The sequence below is a fragment of the Equus przewalskii genome, chromosome 7 (assembly GCF_037783145.1).
Source record: "Equus przewalskii isolate Varuska chromosome 7, EquPr2, whole genome shotgun sequence".
Taxonomy (NCBI): Eukaryota; Metazoa; Chordata; class Mammalia; order Perissodactyla; family Equidae; genus Equus; species Equus przewalskii.
This window is the reverse complement of record NC_091837.1, coordinates 74,996,123-75,016,538: the sequence shown is the minus strand read 5'-3', so window position 1 is coordinate 75,016,538 and position 20,416 is coordinate 74,996,123.

Here is a 20,416-nt window from a genome sequence, read left to right as displayed (position 1 = left end):
GGCAGACCCAGGAGCATAGCTGAAGAACTTTGATGAAAATAGAAGGATCAAGTGAAAGCTACCTATTGAAAATTGATCCCTCCCCACCCCATCCTTGCTTTCTTCTATTGGTCAGAATGATATCATATTGCCAGTCCAAGTAAAATTACTGATGAGGAGTTCTGTTAGAACCAGCATTGTCTTCCACAAAATTAAAGGAGATGTTCATAGTAAACATGTGAAATGATGTAGTGAGCCTTCTGTATGCCATTTATGTTTTCAAGTAATTACCCTGCTTATAACTTAAATGTCTCTCAGTACATCAGCTTGTCCTGAGGGAGTCCCCTAGAATCCTACCTCCTGCTGACATTAGTGATTAGGAGGCCATGGGAGGTCAGCAAGAAGTAAACAGATCTGTCACTCTTCTGTACTCTGAAAAGATTCTACAACAGGAGGAATAGAGACCATATTCCTTCGGGAAGTGTCACCAAGAAGGCTTTTAAAAAATCTGCTGAATGTTTTCTAGGTAGTACTTTAGCTGTGAGGGCTTTAGTGCTGTTGTTGTGGTCGTTGTTCTGTTTTCTTTTCTGCAATTCAGAAAATTTGCACAATAAAATACTTCCATTTGGGAATCATTCTTTAATTTTCCAAGCAAGTTTCAATATATTCAATATACTTACTATTTACTATGCCTTATCTAGTACACCCCATTCTATTTTATTCTCCATTCAACTTTGTAGAATGTGGTATTACAAAAGGGTTTTATGCTGCTGTAATTTGCTACTGTTGTCTGCATTTATTTCTTTAATGACATAAAATTAAAAAGCTGGCAAAGTAACAAGTTAGGACATAATTTAGAAAATTTCTTTGGAAAAATAGCCTTCTAGAAATGTTCAGAATGATTTGTTATTAAAATGTTATCAGAGCACATAAGCCTTCTTAATATACAGAACAATAGCCCTGCTGTCATAGAGACAAAGCATTTCCTCAATAAAACATCCAGTCTCAATTCCCAGCCCCAGAGCACATAAACTTGGAAATGACCTTGGCAAGTCTCCTTCAAACTTAACTGGTTTCTCCTGATTGTATTGCTAAAAATCTGTAAAGGAGCAACAAATTACAAAATGCACTTGGAATATTTTATTAACACTAGTCCAATTGTGTAGACATAGAAAAGCTGAAATAATCTCTTTCCACATAGCAAAATTTTAACCTTGAAGTTTATTTAATAAATCTAATGTTGAAATACAAAGAAACTAGTACAAAACCATCATAGACATGTTGATCTTTCATTAACTGGCCTCTAAGTTTTGGATATACTCTTAATTTTACAATTCTCTCAACAAGTAAATGAAGCTATTGCACATAAACTTGGCAGACATTCAGTTAAAGTTAATGTGTGGATGTAGTAGATAACCAAAACACTAAATCAACACAATTCACTTCTTTTGCTTAAAAGGAAATCTTCAGGGACATAGCTTAGCACTATATTATTCTCAATATAGTCATTACGAAGATGAAAACCAAATGTCATTCTCAGACTTATCCAGCCTCTACCAGTTGAAGTCAGTTATGCCTATGCCAGAAGGTTCAGCTCCATGGTGCTGCGCCAGTCTTGCCAGAAAAGTTGTCTTACTCAAGCTTCTCCAGAGAAAGAGAATGAATATGAGGAAGGAAGAAGGGGGAAGGGAGGAAGGGAGGGGAAGGGAGGAAGGAAGGAAGGGAGGGAGGGAGATAGGAAGGGAGGAAGGAGAGAAAGAGTGAGGGAGAGAGGGAGGGGGATAAGGAGAGAGGGAGGGAAGGAATTTATTTATTATGAAGAATTGCTTCACACGATTGTGGAGTCTGAGAACTTCCAAGATCTGTGGCCAGCAAGCTGGAGACTCAAGAAAGCCCATGGTATAAGTTCCAATCCCAAAGCTGGCAGGCTCAATCAAGACCTATGTACAAAGAGGCACTTTTCCAGTTCTAGTCAGAAGGCAGGAAAAGACCAATGTCTCAGCTGAAGGCAGTCAGGGAGAAGGAGTTTCCTCTTACTCAGCTTTTTTGTTCTATTCAAGTCTCCAATTGGAGGAGGCCCACCTACATGAGGGAAGGCAATTTGCCTTACTCAGTCTACCAATTCAAATATTAATCTCATCCTGAAAAACCCTCACAGACACACTCAGAATAATGTTTGACCAAATGTCTGTGTACCCTATGGCCCAGTCAAGTTGACACATAAAATTAACCATCACAAAAATATACTGGGGGCCTGGGACTAGGCTGCTAGGACTGCCAAAAAATTCGAAACCCCTTAGAGTGACATACATTCCTGATTATGAAGTCCATCAGCATCCCCACTTCATTCCACTGTCTAGTTTTACTCAACTATTTGCATATAATTCCCGGAATACACCACATTCTTACACCTTCCTTTCTCAGCACATGCCGCTTCCTCTGTTTAAATGCCTCTCCCCAACGTCATTTCCTGGCTAAACCCTGTTCAGTATTTTAGGACTCAGGTTAGTTGCCACTGCTCTAGGAAGTTCTTCCCTCCCTCACTCTCCATGCCCAGCCTGAGTTAGATGCCACTGCTCTGCTCTTGTCTCTAATAAAACACCAAATTGTAATTGTCTAGTTAGTAGTTACTCAACTATCTCCCCTTGAAACAGACTTTGAGGGTGGGTCTTACTAGTTTTTGTATCCCTAGTAATTAGCACAGTGTTTAGCATACAATGGGAACTCAAAAACAAAAATTTCTGATGGATAAATCTGAAAGTACTTCAGCTGCCAAATACCCAGGATCCAATGGACCTGAGTGAGCCCTGAGCCTTGAGGCAAGACTCCCTCCTCTGCAGACATATTGTTCCAATCTCCATGGCTCTTCTATTTTGGTTTCCCCACCCAATAGACCAGCTTTCCTCTGGATCTGGACCCTGTTTGAATCCCAGGCTGGAAGTCACTTCTAAGGTAATGAATCCTACATCCCATATTGCTCCCCATTGCCATGTGGCTTGTCAGCTGTGACCTGTCTCTTCCTACCTGACCCCCAACTCCCCCAACACGCTGAAAGTCTCTCCTCAAATACCAATTCTTGTTCAAGCCAATTGGATCGATCATTCAGAGGCAAGCCTACTCTCGGGTCAACTTTCCAAGTCTCTTAGCCCACATAGTGCCGGCTTCTTCCTTCTTCCTACCAACCAAGATATGACCAACTTACTCTCCTTTTATCTTCTATTCTAATAATTAGCTTCATTCTTGGAGATAATTTCAGCAACAATGTATCAGATTTAACTCAAAGAAGAAAAATCAGAGCCCAAAAGTGGAAAGATGCGTAAGTGAATACTGATCTCCTTTGATTCAGGTACAAGGCCTGATTACAAAGGGAGACTGATTTCATTTTATCAAATATATCAAGATGTGAAGTTCATCTCACTGAGACTAGCCACTCATTTCACAGATGCATCTGAGCCATTGTGCTAAACATATGAGGAAATTCAGCCTAAAACTTTTATTTTGGGTTACCCAAAAACTTGACTCAAAATAACTTAGAGTTATTTTCAGAAATAAAATTCACCCTTAAAAATAAACATGTGCCATCATTGAAGATATTCATATTAGTGAGCTGCAAGCTCTGAAAGCATTTCTAAAAGAGAAATGTATTTAATATTATGAGTAAAGTTGTAAAATTTGTGTATTTTAAGGTACAAATTCTGGTGCATCTGTCTTCAAGAGAAATCTAATTATCTCAGACTTCTATTTCCTTTTCTTGCTCAAGCAATTTGGAATATCATATCACATAATTCCTTTTATTGAAGAATCATACTTTGAAAGAAATATATCACAGAAACTTCTAAAATAACTACTTTTCAAATGTAAAACTCCCATTGTCTAATATTGCCACACAGCATCTTTGTGCTTGATATTAATTAAGATTCAGCCATTTGAAGAAATAAAGGATATACTGATTTCTTTTTCTACAACAGTAGCATCAGTTTCAAAACACTGAGAAATTGTCCACAAGAAAAGCAAAATTATCTTTGTTTCCTGGATCTTACCTTCAAGGCTCACTTTCTACACATCTCCCCTTTTACTTGCTTCAGCTGCTTTAGCTTTGGGCAGAGAGCAGAAGGGTGGTCTCCCTGTACCACCCAGCTGTTATGATCTTCACATTAACAAAAGCCCATCACTTATATGTCTAATAGGGACTTTTCTCTGTGACAATGAGAAAACTAAACAGGGCCACACCATAGAGAAGAAATGAGACTCTCCCCTATTCTCATTTCACTCCTAATGTACTCTGCCCAGTGTGGTTGAATGACTGCTCAATCTGCCTCTAAGAGAACAGTTAAAGAGAAAAACCCCCAGCAAGGTAGAAAATGGTTTTTGCAGCTGGTTGGGTTATCAGATGATTGGAAATGTGGGGATTTAGGGATTGGGGGCATTTTGAGGTAGCACTCCCAGGTTGCAATCTGCCTACACACTTTTGTTCTCCAGCCTATAGCTATAATAGCAAAGCAACTAAATCTATTGTCCACCTTTTGTCAATCTTTTTTCTTTTCTTCTTCAAGTCTGCATTTGTGTTCATTTTTACCTGAGTTCATCCACTGAAAATTACAGTGAAGAAACTTTATCCATGGAGGCACTTGGGAACTCCAACCTTCTTTTCTTCAGGTATCATAGAGAATGGCCTGCCTTCATCTGTCTCCACTCTAATCACCTATTACTCCCCACAGGATTTCTTCCTTTCAATATACTAAGAATAAAAAAAAAAGAACAGTTTCCTCTCATTATCCCCATCCTCCTGTCCCTACAGCAAACACTGAGCTTTGGTACCATAGCGCAAGTATCCTCCGTATTAGTCAACTAGCAACTCCGTATTAGCCACATAACACCAACTTCCAAATCTCAGTGGCATGCACAATAGCATTTATTTCTTGTTCAGTCCTTGAGCTGGGATGGGTCTGCTTCATGTAGGTCTTATTCTCCCCCTCAGAACAACTGGTAATCCAGGGCATATTCTTCTTTTGGGGATGACAAACACGCAAAAGGGCAAGCCCTGTGTCCAAGAACATTTCAGGCCCCTGGTGTATCATATGTGTTCACATCTCATTGGCCAAAGCAAGTCACATGATGAAGCCCAAATTCAAGTGGCATGGAAGTATGCTACATCTTTTGTGGGAAGGACTGTTACGTTTACATGAAAAAATGTGGAGGGAGGGGTGAAGTATTGAGGCCAATAATTCTATCTACCACATTCTCAAACTTCATCAACTTGTAGGTACAACTTAGTCAAAATATCTGTATGTCTACATTTCAACAATTCAGTATCCCCACCTGCCTATAAGGAATGTCCTCAGCCCGCTTCGAAGGTTCCTTACCAATATGTCAGAGAGAGTCTATTGGAATAAGAGGAGATATCTTTTGTGTTCTCTCATCTACCCAGGCTTTAGCTTGTGCCTCCAGGGTCACTGGAAACAGACAGCCAGGGGAGATCCCTCCTCCAGTGGATTGTCCTCCCTGTTCTCAATTGTCTCAGATGGTTTCAGAACCTGAATTTACCTTAAGTACTGGGGCCACCATTACCCAGCTACCTGGGAATATCCTTGAGTATGCTCAGACTCCTTAGCATTTAGGACCAGAGAGCGGAGCGGGGGCGGGGCAGGGTTCCTCTCATCACCACCTTCCCAAACGTTCACTTCCTGCTGTAGAATCTCACTCTTCAAAGGACAACCAGCAGCAGAAGGGTCAGTTCTTAATGAAAGAAGCTGCCCTGATCTTTAAGGGTTTCCGCTTGACTAAAAGATTCTGCTACCAAAAATCTTTGAAAATCATCATTAAAGGAATGATCTGCCCAAAGGTTGTGTTTATTTTTCCTCTTTTTATCATACTATATGTTTTGAAACAATAGTTTCTTAAACCTCTACTACTCTTTCTCGAGTTTAAAAAATAATAGGTCTTGTTTCAGCCGGGCCCCATTTCTAAGGTACCAAAAGCAATCTCAGTAACAAACAATTGCAAATGTTCAGCGGCTTACAACCATAAAGATTTATTTCTGGTTCACATCACATGGCAGTCGCAGGCTGGCTGCAGATCTGCAATTCCCTTCTCCAGGCCTACATCTCCAGACTGGGGCTGAAAAACAGCCCCTATCAGGCCTACTGTTGCGCTGACAGAGGATACAGAGAGAGCACTAAAGAAAGCAACAGCTAGGAAAACATCTGCATGGATGTGGCATATTGTCACTTCCACTCACATTCCATTGGCTAAAAGAGATCATATGGCCAAGTCTGAAGCCAGTGGGGTGGAGAAGTATACTCATCGCTGGGGAAGGTGTTCACAGTCACAGAACCATTGACAGGAAAGGTGGAAGAGTCAAAACGTGGCAGCAAGATAACAGTCAGTAGTACCACGCTTCCGAATTTCTACACCGCTACTTTGGGGGTCCACTCTCCAGTGTCCCGGTGTGAGGGGCAGTTGAAGAGGTGGCTTCTTGCTTCCAATCTAGCACTAGTGGTAGCCTGAGAAGTAGCTCTTCCCCTGAGGAATCAGTTCCTGCTCCCCACACTGAGCCCTGACTGATTCTAAGGGTGAACATAACTACCAAAGCTTTCTCCCTCCTGCTCTCTCATTTTACTTAGATCCCTGCCAGATGGAAAGACAGCACATATACGTGGTAAAGCTGAGTACAAAGGGCTAGAAGGAGCCTCTCCCACATCTCAGAAGAACAAGTAAATTCAGTGACTTTCCTCTGGTTGACACAGGAACCAGCAGTGGCACATGTGAGGCTGACCTTGAGCCAGGCAGCAGGGCTGGGGAGATGGGTTGGAGAGAAGGGTGTCTGCTGGGGGCTGATGCTTCTCTTTGACCACAATCTGTGTGGCTGCCATGGATCTCTCCCTCTACCAGCTCTCAGCATAGAGAGATGGGTGGGCGGGCTGCTGGCAAAGTTGGGGAGGAAGAAAGTGAGTATTCAGTATTCCCAGTATTCCGGATAGGCCACAGGAGAAGAAAAAGGGAAAAGGTATTTTTTGAAAACGGAACACTGTGACTGTCCACCTAAGGTGGCAGATCCAGATGAACAGGGGCGTGTGTAAGCTGGCAGGTGTAATTCTCAGACCCTGTGCATAGACATCACCACAGATCTATTTGGTCTGTGTCTCAAACCAGACTACAGTGAAATTTTACTTCTGTCACCTCTTGAAGGCACTTGGTGGCCTTGTTCATCTTCTTTTTGCAGTACATCATAGGTCTTTGAGCTTTCTGAATGGCAGAATTTTACTGCCAACATTTTTTTTTTTTTTTTAGGAAGATTAGCCCTGAGCTAACTGCTGCCAATCCTCCTCTTTTTGCTGAGGAAGACTGGCCCTGAGCTAACATCCCTGCCCATCTTCCTCTACTTTATACATGGGACGCCTACCACAGCATGGCTTGCCAAGCGGTGCCATGTCCGCACCCGGGATCCTAACTGGAGAACCCCAGACTGCCGAGCAGCGGGAACGTGTGAACTTAACCGCTGCGCCACCTGGCCGGCCCCTATTGCCAACATTTTTTATTGCTAATGATTTGCCCTACTATCACTCTCTCCCCTAAACGTGCATATGTACAAAATATATAAAATAGTAGATATGTGAAAATGTATTTGCACACACACACAATTATTCATATATATTTAGAGAGAGAGAGAAATGAGAGAAGAGAGATTACTATAAACATGATATTGAACATGATGCTACTCATTCTCCTACATCGGTATATTACTGAATTTTATATTTACTTTCCGTCTCTACTCCATTGAAGGCCTTTAGAGGAAATGTGAAATATGGCAGTATTAGTCAGTATCATTTTAAATCAAATGTTTCATTTTTATGTAAATTTCTATTTACATAACAATAACCTTTTAAAAATGTAACTATTATGTTGGTCTTTCACTAACTTTCATGATATAATCCCCTATAAGCAACAAATGCTCAAAAAGATAGCGATGCTGGGATTTCTTTGGTCAATTCTTTCCTACTCTGAAATCATCACAGTTTAAATATTCAAATGCATCTCGTATATGAAAACATTCTTCTACTGCTCTTTGTATCTTCCCTTGCCAATCTTATGATTGAGTGTTTTCCTTGACTTGAATCTGCTTAAAGGATATTTGCCTTTATCCTTTTCTTATTCTTATTGCATCTTCCAGCTTAAGTGTAAAATCTTCTGGTTTTGCCGTTTTTATCCCACAGGACATCACTATTTCTCTTTAATCTTTCGTATTCATCTGATCTAGCTTTCCACTGTGCGTGGATTTCCCATTTGGCTTTAAGCTGCTTATAGAATTCTTATTTTGGCTAATTAGATTTAATTCTGAAAGCTGAGAAAGGACTAAATGTATCACTCTGCCCCGACAGCCCCCCCAAAAAAGTTCTGTCTCAGATGTAGGCGTCTGGAGCCTAAACAAATCCAAGTCCAGACATCCATGGCATAGCACATGTGGTATCATCTTAGGGATACAACGCACGTCCCTATGCCCCAATCTCTCTTCCTGCCAAATTTCTCCCACCTGCTGCCTGCTGTCTGCTGCTTGGAATATCTTTATCCGGGAGATAAACTTTGCATTCCACAATTACAGGTGGAATGCACAGACACATGGAGGAGGGAAAATGATTTCACCTTACTTAAATTTACATTTTCCTAGACTTCAGAGAATGTTTTCTTTCTTCAGAGCAAGTTTCAATAGGAGACAGATTCTAGGTGCCAAAAAAGTTTAGAGAATGAAGTTGATCTACTTCCCAGTTTGTCCAGACATACCTAGGTAGTGAGATCCAGGCTCCTTCAAGGATCTGCCCCACATGAGAAGGACTGGACATGGTAAGGATCCAGACTGCTTTAGAATGTGCTTTGGGGGAGCGCAAGTCAACCTAGAGCCTTTTTGCTCCTCCCATTTTACTTTATCTCTTCTAGAAGGCAACTTGAACCCGACTAAACCCCATGCTCTAATATTTGGAGCAACATTGAATAAAATAGACAGATTATTTTCTGCTTCTAGTGTGACCATAATTTTTGCTCTAAGTGTATAGTCCAAGAACAATATGTGGCATAATTATTGATGTTATTTTGAGCATGCAATTAACTTACTTTATCCTCCTGTGCCCGTAGGTATATTAACTCCTTAGCAAAACTGAGACCATATCAAAATACTTTTGGCACAGGCAGAGTTATAGAATCTATCAAAGCAAAACAAAGCAGGAAATGACAACCAAAAAAATCAAAACAGAACAGTTAAACTCATCTTCTTTATGGTAGATTAATATAGAAAATTACAACAAATTCAGAAAAGCTTTTTAAAACTTAGCTATTTTTTAGTCTACTAAAAATATCAAATTTTAACATTAAAATACTAAAAGCACTTCATTTCAGTTCTGAAATGTTTCAAAGTACACATATGCACAATTAATACCAATCTTACCAACTGATAAGTATTTCAAAGTAGTATAGTAAAATCATGATTCTAATAATTACCCAAAAGACCCAAGAGAATAAATTTTAAAAATAAATAAATAAAGCATAGAACCAAAAACTCTTAAACTTGAGTTTACAGATTTCCCAGAGACTTTGCAGAAACACTGTTCCTGTTTCTTTAGCTGGCCAACTCTCCTATGTCTTGAGTCTTGATTGTGTCTACTCCTTTCACGTCCTCAAACTTGCCCTATCATCAGTTATTGTGTGTATATATATCTATTCAATCCTTTCTGCAGGTTCCTTCACCTTTATCTACTAACGTGCTCTACTATAGCAATGTCCAAGATTCAAAGAACAAAATGCCACTCTTACAAAACACTTACAGTACTATCCCGTTGTCTATCAGATAGAGCAATATCTGTCTACTCACTTTTAACTTTTTTTGGATAGATAATGCATGCATATCGTACAAAATTCAAAACAACATGCGTTCCTTGAAAGCATATTTTCATTTTAGTTGTTTTTACTTTATAAATACTTTGTAAATATTTTGTGACTGGGTTTTTCCACTTAATATATTGCTAACATTCATCCATATCATTGCGTGTCACTGTAATTCATTCATATTGACTAAAATATAATATTCCAATCTGGGAATATAACATAGTATATTCATCCACTGTCTCGTTAATGGACGTTTGCGTTATTTTCAGATTTTTGCTGTTTGAAGAATGCACTGTATGTCTTTGGTTGTTTATGTGCAAAGTGCTCTTGGATAAATACCTAGGAGTGGAATTGTTGGATCTTAAGGAATGTGAATATTCCCCCTTAAAAAGTAATGCCAAGATGTTTTCTGAAGTGGTTGAATCAATTCGAATACACACCCACCAGTGATAAACAAGAGACCCTGTGGATTTGCATCCTCTCCAACACTTGGTATAGTCAGACTTTTATATTTGCCAACCTAAGTTATATAAAGTGTCATCTAATTAAAGATCTAGATAATCAATGCTTTTGTATTGTTTAAGAAATCTTGTCTTATCTCAAGGTATAAAAGATATTCACTTAATTTTTTTCTACTAAGTCTTCAAATTTTTTAATTTAAGTTCTTAATTCATTTGGAACCACTGGGGCTGGCCCTCCTTTTCATTCTTGAGGAATAGTTTCACTGGGTCTAGGACTTGGGGTTGATAGTTCTTTTCTTTCAGCACATGAAATGTTATGTTAGTTCCCTCTAGTTTCTATTGTTTCTGATGAGAAATCCACTGTCATTCAAATTATTTTCTCCTATAGTTAAGTTGTCATTTCTCTCATTGCTTTTAAGATTTTTCCTTTATCTTTAGTTTTCAGAAGTTTTACTATGATGTGGCTTGGTGTAGACTTCTTTGGGTTTATCTTCTTTGGGTTTTGCTCAGCTTCCTGAAACTGTAGGTTTATGTCTTATGCAAATTTGGAGTTTTCAGCCATTATCTCTTTAAGTTCTTTTCAGCCCTACCCCCTTTCTCTTCTCTTTCCAGGACTCTGACGACATGAATGCTAGATCTTTTGTTATTATCACATATGTGCCTGAGGTCTTTTTTCTTTTCTCCTCTCTCTCATGCTCTCTCCTTCTCTCTTTTTTTTCCATATTATTTTCTCTGTGCTGTTCAGATTGAGTAATTTCTATTTTTCCATCTTCCAACTTGGTTATTCTTTCCTCTGTTCCTCCACTCTAACAGTGAACCTATTCTCTGAGTTTTTATTTTGGTTATTATATCTTGCAGGTCTAAAATTTTCATTTGGTTCTTCTTTATATCTTGTATTTCTTTGCTAAGACTTTCTATTTTTCATTAGTTTCAAATTTATTCATAGTTCATTGAAGAATTTTTAAATAGCTGCTTTCAAATTTTTGTTGGATAATTCTAACATCTCTGTCATCTCAGTGTTGGCACCAATTGATTGTATTTTTTACTCATTGTCAGATCTTCCTGATTCTTAACATGATGAGTGATTTTTCCATTGAAACCTGGTCATTTTGGGTATTATGTTATCAGACTCTTGATCTTATTTAAACCTCTATTCTAGTTGGCTTCTACTAATACCGCTCCAGCAGAGGAAGGGAGGGATGTCTTGTTACTGCCAACTGGTTATAGAAGTCCAGGTTTCTCTTGAGTGTCTGTTGACATCTGACAGATGTGGCTCCTCCTTATTGCCAACCTTGTGCAGTCCAGATCCCCAGCAGACCTCCACTTATAACTCCCAGGCAGGCAGAGGTAAGAGTGCCTCATTTCCACTTCTCTGGTAGACTCCACTAAAACCATGCTGGGGAGTAGTCCCACTACCAATATGTGATGGTAAAAGTTCTAACTCTCTACTCTGCCTCCCCTAATACCATCCTAGAAAGAAAGGGGAGGACACCTTGTTAGTGCCAGGTGAGAGTAAGAAGGCCAGGCTCTCCATAGGGTCTCCACTGTAACATGCAGGAAGGGGGCCTCATTACTGCCAAACAGAATAGAAATCTAGGCTCCCTGCTCAGTCTCCTTTGACATCATCCCACAACAGGGATGGCAGTGACTCTTTGAATTTTGCTCTATATATTTGGAAGTCATTTTATCATTTATCATTATTCCCATCCCAAATTATGCTTCTTTTTTGTGGGGGCAGGTCAAAGTGTATTTAGTTAGATACTAATATTGGTATATATAAAAAAACTTTTAATATTTCCCTGCTTTGTTTTTTCATATCTTTTTACTTTCAATCCTTTTGTATCATGATGCCTAAGATTTGTCTACTGCAAACAGCATAATTCTGGATTTTTTTCCAATCTGTCAACATTTGTTTTTTGTCCTTTTATATATAATTATATATTTTTGAACAATTTTTACCTAATTTATTTCCCACTTCTTCTATATTTGTTTTTAGTCCTTTCTTTGATTTTTTTTTAAATTGGGTATCTGTATCTACCTCCTAATAAAACATCTTGAGCATGTACTTGTATGCCTCGGTTTCCCTTCAATCCTCATTAATGTTGGTATTATCCAGACTTCCATACTTAGATTATTATGGATATACAATTTTATTTTTTTCCATCTTAGTAGCTTTTTAAAGAAAACAACAACAAAAAGCTACCAATGTATTAAATCACCTTTACTTCATATATTTATTGCAGTTTCTCCTGAATTTGCTTCTTCACTTCTTTAAGAACTTCATCTAAAACTTTTTTCAGTGAGAACTTTTGAGTGGGAAACCTTCTGAGGTCTTGCATATGAAAGAATATTTTTATCCAGCCTCATATTTGAATGACAGTTGGGCTAGATACAAAATTGTAGCTTCTAAATTGTTTTTCTTAAACATTTTTAAAATACCACTATTTCTGACATTAAGTTACTTTTTTAAAAAATATGATGTCAATCTGATCTTGTTCCTCTGGATATATTCTGCTCTTTTAGAACTTTCTCCTTTTCTGTATACTATTTTATTAGAATATGTTTAAATGTGGGTTTTCTTTACTTACCACTCTGAGGACTCTTTTAAACTGAAGTCTTTCATCTTTTATTTTAAAACGTGGGAAATGTGTTTCTTCAAATACTTTCTCTCCATTATTACTTTTTTTATGAGACTCCTATTATCCAGATGTTGTCACTATTATTTCTTTCTTCAATAGCATTTTTTTTCAATTTGTAATTTCTTTGTCCTTTCTTCCTTCCAGGGATTTCCTCAATAACATCTTCCAATTTACTAATTCATTTCTCAGCTATATTCATTCTGCCATTTATCCCATTAGAGTTCTTTTTTCAACTATGATATTTTTCTTATCTAATATTTCTCCTTGATCATTATACTTTTTGTTCTTATTTCATATTGCTAGTGTTTTCCTTTCCTTATGTCTTTTAGAATTTTTATTAGGTCAGTTTTAAATTATTTCTATGTCTAACAGTTCTGCTTCTGATAGAATATGCAATCCGGTGTTTGTTTTTCTTTTGAAATGATTGTGCTTCTCTTAAGATCTGTTATTTTGGGCTGGGAGCTCATTGTTCCCTGATGGCATCAGTTATTTTATCAGGCCGTGGATGTGTGTGTGTGTGTGTGTGTGTGTGTGTGTGTGTGATGGAGAAAGGCCAGACTTCAGACCTTGTCAAGTTAATTAGTGCAGGAATGGGGTTGGGGTGAATAGGATGTAGAATGGGGGCACCAGAAAACCACAGTTAGTCATTCCTCACCCTACAAAACAGCTTAGGTCAGGGCTTGGCTGTTTGCCCTCCCTGGGAGAAGATACATTAAAAGACATTCCATAGTTTGTAAATGTTCTGGGGGTTTGGAGGTGAAAATAAAGGAGTGGAGAAGTGATCAGAGGTTAGTGAGTCCCCACCTGTTTTTCTCAGTACCTCACAAGCTCGAGACTTCCACATTGCTCTGGTTTTATTTTTGAGGACATCTGGACCAGAGCTCAGAGTCACTGAAGGTAAAATGCCATGCGTTATTTGTCCCAAGGCAATATTGGGAGAAGTAAGAACTGAACTCAAAACTCCTAGGCTGCATTCCTATTGTGTCCTCCCACATGAGCACTGAGCTGCTTCTGTCTTAGATCAAAGCCTCAGCTCTCCCAAAACACAAACACAGAACTTCAAATCCGCTAGTGTCACTCCAGGCATTTCTCACAGTCTTCTCCATATTTTGGTATTTTCCCTCTAAGGCAGTGATTCTCAATCTTGGCTGCATAGTAGAATCACCTGGGGAGATTTTTTAAACCCTAATGCTCAGGCCACACCCCAGACCAATTCATTTAAAAGCTCTTGGGATGGGAACAAGGCATCATTTTTCAAAACTTCCCAGGATCTTACAATGTACAGCCAGATGTGGGAACTACCACTCTAGCTCCTTCAGGTTGACCTTGCAGTTATGAACCACCAGTTGGGCTATTTTAGTTTCTTGGTAGAAACTGAAACCATAGATGATCTCTCCATGGCCAAATGCAATAGTCTTTTTCAGCTCTTCAACCTCACTGGCATGTCCATAGCACTTGGCATGCCTCTTGAGAGTCTTTCCTCCGGTTGCTGAGACTGTACATTCTGTCGGCCCTTGTCTAAACTTATGCACTGCTCCTCTCCACCTCCTGTACCATCAAAACCCTAAGATTGATTGCTTCTCAATATTCATAGTCCATGGTTGCCTCTTTCTCTCCAAGAACTTTGCCAGTAAATGTATTTAAAATCCACATCTCCAGCCCTAACCACTCTCACATGTTCTTTCTCTAATACACCTCCATTTGGATGTTTCGTTGGCATCTCAAATTCAACACGTGTAGAATGAAACTCGTAATTTCTACATAAAACAGCTCCCCCTTATGACTCTCTTCCACCAATTCGGCCACCATTTTCAGGGGCATCTTTGGCTCTTCCTTTTATAACCTATTTCCAAAGTTCAATTGGCCTGTTTTGTGCAATATCACTTTTACATTCTTATTACCATCTTTTAAGTTCAGATCCTAACAATTTCCTGTCTAGACTATTGAATCAGCCTCTTGTGTAATCTCCGTTCTTTTGATACTGTCTACCACGAGTAATCAATACACCACTGTCAGATTATTTAGTATAAGATACAATTCCAATCATGTAACTCACAACCCATTGCTCAAAACTCATTAATCGCTCACCGCCACATCACATTCAATGTACAAACCCCCCGGCATCGAGTGCCCTTAAGTATGGCTCAAACTAACTTTCTGGCTATGTTTGCAAGTATTTCTCCACACTAGAGGGGAATTATGTTTTAAGTGGAAAGAATATAAACTTTAAATCAGACATATTTGGTTTTAAATTTCAACCTGCTACTAGTAACTTGGATAAGTTCCTAAACCAACATGAGTCTCACTTTCCACAGCTAAAACAAAAAACAAAAACAGAGATAATATAGAATAACTAATAGAACATTTAAGGAGATTAAATGTAATTATGTATAAATTATAGTATTACGATATTTTTAATAGCTCCTAAACCCCCTACTGCACCTAGTTTAACCCTTTTATGAGCTAGGAGATAGGAAAGGTTTTGTTTGTTTGTTTTATCTAGTCTTATATGTAGTTGCTTCTCCTGGCTATGTTTTAGGCCAAGTGTTGACGAACTATTGCCCATAGGCCAAACTCAACCTGCCTTGGGTTTAACCCAGACACCCATGCATTTAAGTATTGTCTGTGGCTACTTTCATGCTACAACAGCAGTTGAGTAGTTGTGAAAGACACCATATGACCTGCAAAAATATATTTGCTAGGCTCTCTTCCTTTCCTCATTCCATAGTCTCTCACTAAGTGTGGTGGTTTTAAAATATGTCCACAAATTCTTCAATGAAACTCACTTCAAAAGGTGGAGGCCAGTCCCCATCCCCTTGAATATGGACTGGACTTAACGACTTGTTTATAATAGAATGTGGCAGAAATGACCATGTGTGTCATCTTAGAAAGTCATAAAAGGCATTGTGGCTTCCATCCTGGTCTTTTGCATCACTAGTTCTGAAGGAAGCCAATCACTGTATCATGAAGGCCCTCACGCAGCCTGAGGGGAGTCCCAGGTGGAGAAGAACTGAGGCCTCCTGCCAAAAGTTGCCACCGTGTTGAGCCACCTTAGAAGCTGATCCTTCAGGCTCATTCAAGCCTTCAGATGAACTTGCTGACCACAGCCTCAGCCAACATCTTGACTGCAAACCCAAGAAGAGACCCCAGGAACACCTTCTGGCAAGCCATTCTTGAATCCTTGACCCACAGAAATTGCAAGGATAATCAACGTTAGTGTTGTTTTAAGCCAGTAAGTTTTGGATTAACTTTTTATACAGAAATAAATACCTGATTCACCAGACGACCTTCAGTTACCATCCACAGGCCAAAGATTTTCAAATGTACAACCACAGCCTAGACCTCTCCTATGAGCTCAAACCTTTGTATGTAACTGCCTTTTCCACATCTCTTCTTAGATATCTCAAAAGTATCTAAAACCCACCAAGTGCAAGCTTGCGATCTCTTCGCATTTGAATACGATCTTCCTCTAATATTCCTTATCTCAGTAAATGGCACAATGAACTTAATCCATAAGCTACAAACTTTGACATCTATGATACTTCTTTCTCCTTCATATCCCATATCCATCACCAAGTCCAATTACATTAACTGCTATATAGCTCTCACGTCAAGACATTGCTCTCTAGCAGTACTTTGAAGATACTGTTTCTTCATCTCTGGCATCTGTTGTTTATAAGAAGTCTGCTGTCAGGGCAACTTTCTTTAGAGGTAAGCTATCTTTCCTTCTGACAGCTTTTGAGATTTTCTCTGCATCCTTGAGCCCAAAAACGGATTTGTTTTTATTTTTCTTACCTAAGACTTGGCATGATTTTTACAGTCTAAAGACTTATATAGCTCTTCAACTCTCAAAAACTCTTAACTATTGTCTCCTTGGGTATTGCCTTTTGACTAGTCTCTCTATTCCGTGCATCAGTCAAGGTCCATTCAGGAGGCAGAACCTACACCAGTGATTTTAACAGGCAGAAGTTAATCTAAAGAATTTTTAATCAGACAAAAGATGAAAAGGAAGCACCAGATATGGAAGCAGTAACTGCAGGAGGCTGTTACCACCACTAGGGTTAGGGGAACAAAAAGATGAGACTGGGATTATTCAAATTTAGAAGCTTGGAAGAGGGAGCCTGCAGAACTAAAACCAATACCTTTAAGGAAGACCTGCTGGTGAGCTGGTATGTGTGTTTCTGAAAGGGTACAATGAGGCTTGCTACACAAGTTTTGGAAAACTGCAAATTGGAATAATTACTGCTACCGAAATGAACTGCCACTACCAGGACAGGCATTCAACATTGTTCCCTAATCTACTACTCTACTCTCAGAACCCAGTGGGCCAAGTTTTGGTCACATCTTAATTTGCCTCTTACTTTCAAGCTCAGCTATGTATTTTTAGCATGTTTATGTGTTTGGAGCAGATAGGAGTTGTTCCCTCATGGGCTTTGTCATTTGACAAGAGTCTCTGTCCACTTCTCTTCATCTCCACTGTCCTTGTCCTAATCCAAAGCCTTGGTGTCTCTTCCCTGGACTACTAGTACCATCGTCTAACTTGTCTACCTGCGTTCAGTCTAGCCTGTCTGCCATCTTTTCCTCACCCTGCAGCTAATGTTTTCTGAATGTCAGTCTAAAAAGGTAATGTCTTAAGTCCCTTCCCATCGCTCTTAAAATAAAGATAGAAATCTTCATATGTCCTATAGGGTCTTGCTCACTGCTCAGATTCTGCCTTGCATCATGCTCCTTCTCTGTTCTCCAGCCTATAACACTGGCCCCTTCCTCTGAACTTCTGACACACTCACATAGTTCACCTGGCATATTTCCTTCCTTTTCTGCCGTGGGCCTAGCATTCTCAGCATATTGTTGATTAAGGTCAGAGGCCTCTATATTATTTTTGAATTCCCAGTATCTAGCACAGCGCCATTGTGCTAGTATGCAACCAACAAATTCTTATTATTCATGATAATGATAAGAACTTAGCACCATTATAGTTAAAACATTAAAATTTTGCTAATTCAATTATTCCCCCAAGTAGTGTACAACTTTTAAAGCCGACTCTTCTCAAGTAATTAAATGTTGTAATTATCTAACACACTATTAGGCAATGCAAAGTTTCATGGATGTTAGTCCATTATTTCCAGCCCTTTATATTTTAAATTGATGACATATTATAGTAATTTAGGGGGAAAAAAAAAACCTTTAAAATGCTTTACTTTGGCTGAAAACACAAATATCTTCAGATGGTGTTCAAAATGGTTTAAATTACCCAGATGTGGTGAACATGCAGTGAAATCTTAGAAAGGCCCTAAAGAATTCTCTAAGAATGATACACGAGCCAAGGACATGACATTCATCTTGGAGGTTCTTTCTCCCCCTGAACAAGTTTGATAAAATGCCTTTTCTTCCACTTTGACCTTAAGCACTTAGAAATCATTTGTTTTACAAAATCCCTGTAGTCTAAGATTATGGCAAGCAGAATAGTGACTTCTGTCTCCTATTTCTCTTGTGCATGGTTTACGACTTTAGTTTAAAGGAATGCTTTTACATAAAAGTTTTTAGATAGATTTCACCCCCATGCCTTTGTTGGCCTTCTCCGAACTTCTATGAACAACAGCTTTGTGCTTTCAAATCTGGCTTCAAGGAAAATACCGTACCTCCATGGTCTTGTCAACTGTTACAATAACCCAGTTTTCTAGCAGCTGTGCACATATGTGCACTTATCCAGGTTCCGTGCTGCAGCAAACTTCTTATCTTTGCCATTATATGAATCATGTTGATTTTATTTTAGCGCCCAAGCATGGTAGTATCTCACATCTTATTTTAAGAAAGAGGCTTTTGAATATTTTGTAGTATATATTTGTAAATTTTCGTCACTAGGCCATCAGGCTTACTACAGTGTGAGTTCCACTGCAGACCTCCCTAAATTTAGCTTTACTTTCGTCCATCATGACCATCCAGATATCCTAACTTCATATATCTAGGAGGGGAATAGCCAATGCTTTACCATAGAAATATTGGCATAAATTTTATGTTTCCACTTGACATCCAGAGCATCTCCACTGATAGTGATCTCAGGCCCTCTTGTCAGCATACCAAATACACCAACAGACCTTGTCATGAATTTTCCAGACATTTGTAGAATTATGAAAGTTTTTTCAAATTGAAATGGACAAATGTCTCATGAAGAAAATACTATTTTTCTATAAGATCATTATGTAAAATATAATAAGTTCTCAGATTTTATGCTGCATACAACATGTATTACAAGGGAACTTCATACATTTGTAAAATTAGTTACTATTAACATAAATTTATGAAGAAAAATTTAGCATACTGTTTTGTCCCCAGTTATTTAGAAATAAGTCGAGTTTTGTCTATTTTTCTATAAAGGATTATCCCCTGCTATCTTCCAATCTGTCATTTTACTATATATGTATTACTTTTTCCTAGCACTAGGTGATGTTGTCCATTTGTCAGCCTCAAATACATACTTATTGCTGTCATTAACCAAACAGATATTTTACAGACATACAAAAAAAGGTTCTTTTGTAGAAATTGATCTAAATACTTTATAGCTTGTTTCAAGGATGTGAAATTGTGGTTAATTCCAGCCCAGATCAATATTTTCCACACCAACCTAGGGCGTCATTATACTTGTTTCATATAAAACCAAAACATGTTTTTCAATGACCATCAATACACTATATTTAGCTAATGGGCATATCTAGTATTTTAACTTTTCCAAGACTTTTCAATGAATAATGAAAGAGGGGAGTCCCAGTAGACACCGCTTAAAAATAAGTTAACTCTATACTGGTGGGAAAAAAGATTATTAAAAATAATAAGCGCTACTTCAATAAAAATTTTGTCTTAAGTTTTAAAAAAATAGTTAGATTCTATCAAATTCAGCCTGAAATGTGAAAGTTGAAATAAAGAAAGCAGGGGTTTAATTGGAAGGTGCATTCTTGTGATGTTAACGGCCAAATCAGATGCCAAGAAAGCAGTGACTCTCTCAAATTCACACACACACACACACGCACACACACACACACGACGAGTTAGAACTCCTTTCCTTATGTCGTCCAGCTCCTAGAGAAGTTTCTAGGATTCTCCCTCTGAATCCACTGGGCGTGAAAGGAACTACCACGTGATCCAGCAATCCCACTTCTCAGTATGTATCCAAGGAATTGAAAACAAGATTTCTGCACCCCCATGTTCACTGCAACATTATTCACAACAGCCAAGATACGGAAGAATCTTTGTCTGTCAACTGATGAGTGGATAAAGAAGGTGTGGTATATATGGATATGCAATGGAATATTATTTAGCCTGAGAAAGAAGGAAACCCTGCCATTTTTGACAACATGGGTGAACTTGAAGGCATTTATACTAAGTGAAATAAGTTAGACAGAGAAAGACAAATGCTGTGTGATAAAACTTATATGTGGAACCTAAAAAGCCAAACTTGTAGAAACAGAG